Source organism: Gossypium arboreum, chromosome 7, assembly GCF_025698485.1.
Source record: "Gossypium arboreum isolate Shixiya-1 chromosome 7, ASM2569848v2, whole genome shotgun sequence".
In the NCBI taxonomy this organism is placed as follows: domain Eukaryota; kingdom Viridiplantae; phylum Streptophyta; class Magnoliopsida; order Malvales; family Malvaceae; genus Gossypium; species Gossypium arboreum.
Genome location: NC_069076.1, coordinates 1,881,526 through 1,887,525, shown reverse-complemented (window position 1 = coordinate 1,887,525; position 6,000 = coordinate 1,881,526).

Below are 6,000 nucleotides of genomic sequence, written 5' to 3'. Positions count from 1 at the left end.
CCGAGTATAACAGGAAAGAAGAACAGAGGGGGAAAATGAATTTTAGAGAAGTTTTAGTGGAAAAATGAAATTAAATGTTCTGTTTTTTATAGATGAAAATTATTAGAAAATTGCAGTATAAATTCACCCAGTTATTTTCCTTAAAGTCTTCCATCTTTTAAAATATCAGCTTTGGTCTATCTGTTTTCACATCCTCTCAAAATCCAGCCATTCCCTCATTTTAAATTATTTCATAGGTCCCTATAAATTTTTAAAGTATTGTCTTGAGCCCTCTCATTAAATATTAACTAGTATGGTTTCCACTACACTTTGCACTGGGCCAATTAACTTTTTTGAACTAAATTATATAGTAAATTTTTTGCATGTCAAAATATGTTCTAAGTTTCTATGTTCTTTGTACATTTTAAATTTAATCTCAATATTATTTTTTAAGAATTTAGTTTCTTTATTTTTATTGAATTTAAAATATTAAGCTCAGTTGTTAACACCATTAAATTTCATTTGTGAAATCTACTAGTGTTACATTGAAATTTAAAAAAAATTTCACCCAATAGCCCTTGTAACAAAAAAAAAATGACAATCTAATAGGCTAGAATTCAACAGAGATTTTAATAGTGTTGGAAATTCTTAAGAATTTACGTCAACATTTTAATCAGAATAAGGTGTTTAGAATCACCCAAAACTATAAGTTGGTTGTTATTATATAATCTCAAAAAATATGTAAAAGGTTGTGTACGTCAACATTTTAATCCGAATGAACTATTGAGACTAATTATGATATTATAAAAGTTGAAGTATCAAATTATGTCAAAGATTAAAGTATAAAAGTTAAATTTAATTTTTGAGCATATTACAAGGATCAAAACTGAAATTGGACCATCCTTTTAAAATATCAAAAAGAAGCTTTGTTTGTTTATTTGGACATGTGTCGATAAAAGAAATGATTTGAACATTCCTTTTATATATAGTGGATAAAACTATATTTAAAATTTTAGCATATTATCTAAAATTGAAATTCTACCATTCTTTTTTCTTTAAAAAAAAACTTTGTTTGTTACATGTACCATCAATAAAAGAAAGGGTAAACTAAAAATAGTCATTTATGTTTATTTAAGTTTATGTTTTAGTCAATAATATTTTAATTATTACGATTTAATCACTAACGTTATCAATTTATAACAATTTCATCATTGTATCGTTATCTACGCATAATAAAAATCACACATAACTGTTAAACATTGAGTTGGATGCCACATGTTTAATATGTATACATATAATAATATTTTTATGCATGTGGGACCCACACTACATTTTTTTCCTTTTAATCTTTCTTTTTTTTGTATTTCCTTTCTTCACTAACCCAAATGCTTTTCCCTTTATTCTTTATAAGAATAAATTATATTAGAATGATTTCCTACATCATGACTTGCCTCGATTAGGATCCCATTGATCTGCACAATTAGGCTTTGGCACACTCACATTGGATATCGACTTAACCTTAAGTTTTGCTGCTAATTTTGGTTTGTAAGCCCCTTGGCTTACCCACTTCAGAACTTTTGAAAGGGCCCCTGTGTCCTTGCCAAACCAATAAGTCAAAATGAAAAACACTACCAAAGTGTTTGAAATGAATCTCACTCATTGCAATTACTTGTCTCAACTATCCAGTTTGCATCACCACTTTTTCCCTAAAGTTTGACGCACAACCCACCTCTCTCTTAGGTGGCAGCAGATTTCATATTAGTTTGTAGCCCATCTAGCATTCCTAATGGGGTCTTCATAGCACTCCTCCGATTTACCAAGTCAATATTTATTCCCTCATGAACATCCTCAGCTAGTTGGATTGCCAAGAATATATTTGTTCTGTCCCTTATGTCTTGACTCACCGGCACAACGCATTGTTGTTGTCGAGTATCCAGGATACATATATAGTCGACAAAAGGAACCAAAAGAGCATTAATCTAGTCAAGGAAATCTAAGTCAAGAACAAATTCATAATCATCCAAGTGAATTACCTCAAAGTCTTCCTTGCCTTTCCATTGATCGATATGTAGCTCAACTCCTTGTGCTACTTCCATAGTTAGGACCTCTTTGGAATTAAAAGTCTTGATCTTCTTAGTTGATTCACTAATTGAGAGATCAAGTTTACCTACGACTTTTTCTAATATGAACAGGTTTGATGCTCCCGTATTAATAAAAGCACTCTTAAAACTGGAGTTACCAGGGTAAATCCTGAAGGGATAAGATTGTATAAAGTTTAAATCCCTTAAAACTCTCAATTGTAGATAGGCTCTAACCTTGATCGTCGATGTAACTCTCAACTAAAAATAAAGGCCTTCCCCTTCATTTGTGATCATCTCATTGTATTCAGTTATTCTTGAGTTAAGAATATATTGAAGGCATTTTACTCAAATACTTGGTGTGTATTGCTTTCTTGTTGCTTTTCAACTCTCTTGTTGCTCTTTTCATTTCTAGTTGCTTCAGCTATATTTTCAGGTGCATCAGAGAATTTTTGGGAGAATTCTCATCTTTCAAGAGTTATGCTAACTTAGGTGCATTTGACGCGAAGAAATCGTCTTTGAGAGACTAAAGTTCTAACCATGTGATAGATGCATGTGCTAGGTGTATGTATTAATTAAAATATATTAAATTATTTTTATTTTTAAAATTAAATAATATTGTGAAAAATAAATTTATATTATTTCATAAAAAATTTATTTTAAAATTTTTAAACAATATTTTACATACACCTAAAACACATCATAAAAACATTTTATTCTAATACTAAATAGTGCATAAGTTTTTAAAACAATATTCCAAGGAAAAAGTCATTGTTTTTAAAGATTGTTTAAAAACTATAATTTTTTTTATTATGTTACTAACTCAATTCTATTTTTAAAATTTTAAAATTCTATTGTTTTTTATACAATGCTTAGAACTATTCATAATCCCTTCCTAATTCTAAATAGGAGAATAAACGTATTTCAACAAATTTAAACCCATATTTTCCTACATTGACAATAACGTCAATGTCAACTAAGTTAAGACTTAACTAAATTCTATTGTTAAAATTTAACTAAATTTTAGAAAATTAAATTAATTAATTTTTAAGGCTCTCATTCTTAACCTAAAGATTCTTTCTAAGTTAATTTAATTGAAATTTTTAAAATACAACTATTATTTATGAAGTTCTAACATATTTTTGAAAAAATATTATTAATTTTAAACATGTTATATATATATTTTATATTTTGAAACATTATAAAGTTTTAATAAATTTTCAAATAAATTATAAATTTCTAATTCTTTTAAAAGATAATTTTTTAAACAAATTTTCAAAAATAAGAGAATGTATCAAATAAACATACATATATTTTAAAATTATTACCAAATTTAAATTGTAAATAATTTCTTTTTAAAAAGCATTTTAAAAATTATTTTAAAAAAATTATAAACAGTTTTAAGTAATTTTATATTATGTTTAATGTAATGAACCGAAAGTTACGGTATCGGAAATTGAGTCTTGAGTCTTGTTTCCGTGAAATTTATTCATGAATATTTATTAGAAATATTTATGAATTATAGTTGAATGGTTATTTAGTGTTTAATTAAGTGAAGTAGCTTGAATTTAGTTTAAAGGATTAAATTGCATAAGGAATAAAAGTTTAATTATAGATTAAAGAAGTAAAAGGGACTAATCTAGCAATTAGACCCTAAGTGCCATGTGTGTGAATGTATGATATAACATGTGTAATAGTTGGTATATATGTGTAATAGCTATAAGATATTTTATGTTATAGCTATTACACATGTTAATTTATATTTTTATAGGTTAATAATAATATAATATAGTATAATGAATAAATAATAATGAGTAAAGAAACATAGAAAGAGTTACAGAGAGCAAACGTGAGAAAGAAAGAAGGAAAGAAAGAAAGAAAAGAAAAGGAAAATTTGAGGATTAAGGCCCTAAAGTTTAATTGGTAAGTTGTTTTAGCTCATTTTCTTATGATTTTTATGTTTATGGATGCCTAATTCAAAGTTCTACATGTATGAGGTTAAAATGAAGAAAAATAGAAAATTTTTAGATATTGATTTAGTTGAATAAATTGAGGTTTTATGGGTTAAATTGATAGGAATTGAAGTTAGAAGTGAAAATTGAGTGATTTATTAAAAGAATTCTAAGTTAGGTTTAAATAGGGATTAAGTTGAATAGAGCTCAAAATTTATGTTTTATAATGAATTTTATGAGTTAGAAATTGTTAATGAGTTGATTAAAAGAGAATATGAAGCTAGAGTTAAAGAAAAAAGATTAGTAATGGAAAAAGGACGAAATTGGAATTTTGTAAAAGTTTGATAGAAAGTGAAAATGTGTTTTATGAATTAGTATATTGATGAATTTTAATTGTATGATTGTTAGTAGCAAACGTAGCACGGATCGTCATCAAAGAAGGAAAAGAGAAAGTGAGCGAAGATATCGATTAAATTCGATAAATAGTGATTTGTATTTCTATAAACCGAGCTTAATCGTTATTGCTATATTTGATATTTATATTGTATGAAAATGTGAATGAGGTAAGTATTTTTACCATATTGAAATGAATGTGATTTTGAATACCCTATTAACGATGTCGGGCTAGTCGGATATAGTTGACATGTCATAGGAATTGGAAGTATTGGGATATTCCGACATTGAGTCGATGAGACACTATGTGTCGACTACTGTTAAAGTTCCGGATTTGTTCCGATGAAGTACTTTGTGTACTATAATGTTAAAGTTCCGGATTTGTTCGATGAAGCACTATGTGCTTATCCCGGAGTGTGGGTTGGATCCGTGTATCCGTTAGTGTCCGAGTTATGTTAATAAGGGTAAATAAAGTAAAGGTTATTAAAGTACTGATTGATATTGAATAATAGCAATAATGTGTTTGAATTACCATGTTTTAAAGTTGATTAAGCTATTGTTTATGGAAATACCACTGAGAGTATTCTCGCGTGACGGTTTGTTTCGTCATGCAGGCTAGGTCTGAAAGTATAAGGACTCAAACATACAAGCCGATCCCCAAACTCAAATTGGTGAAGTTTCTATCTTTTTAGAAAATGGCATTGTACCTAGGATGTCTTTTGGTTATATTGAAAGTATCTAAGTTGTTAAATGATATTTTGGTATGTTTTGTAAATGTTACCAAAACCTTAAGAATGGTATGTTTTGATATGTTAGTGAAGAGTAATAAGAGGAATTGTTGGTAAATGTTGTAGAAAGAAGAAATGAAGATGTTATAAACTTAGTTATCAACATTTTATACTAAAACAGATTTGGACAGTAACAGTAGTCCAACTTTGAAAATATACCAAAAATAGTATAAAGTGAATTAGATGATGAATAAAATATGTAATTGAAGCTTAATGAATCTATTTTATATGGAAGAAACAAAATTGGTAAAAGAGTTGTATTTTATGAGATATTTACGTTTTGGTGAAACAGGGTTAGAACAATTTCTGGATTCCCTATTCTGACTTTAGAAATTCACCATAAATTGTGTATTAAGAATTAGGACTCAAACTTTATTTGTATGGATTCCTTATTGAGTCTATTTTAATTGAAACAAATGGAATAGTCATTGGATTTCTGTACAGGAAGAAATTTGATTCGTAGTGCACAAGGGTCAGAGTAGCTGAACCCTGAAACAGGGAGATTTCTTATAATAAACTGTACTAATTGGCCTGACCAAAATTCTAGAAAAAATTAGTAAGTAGATATATGAGTCTAGTTTCAGGAAAATTTACGGAATTGGATTTCGAGTTTCGTAACTCGAGATATGATTTTTTAGCGACTGTGACGCAGATGGATAGTTTACTACGAAAACTGTTTAAGTGCTAAGATAAGTTTTGTAATGTCTCTGCTTGACTCGCAACGGTCTCGGTAGGGGGACGTTACATTTAAATAGTTTTAAACAATTTTAATTTTTGCATTTTTTAAAAATAATGTTTACTAATTTTATT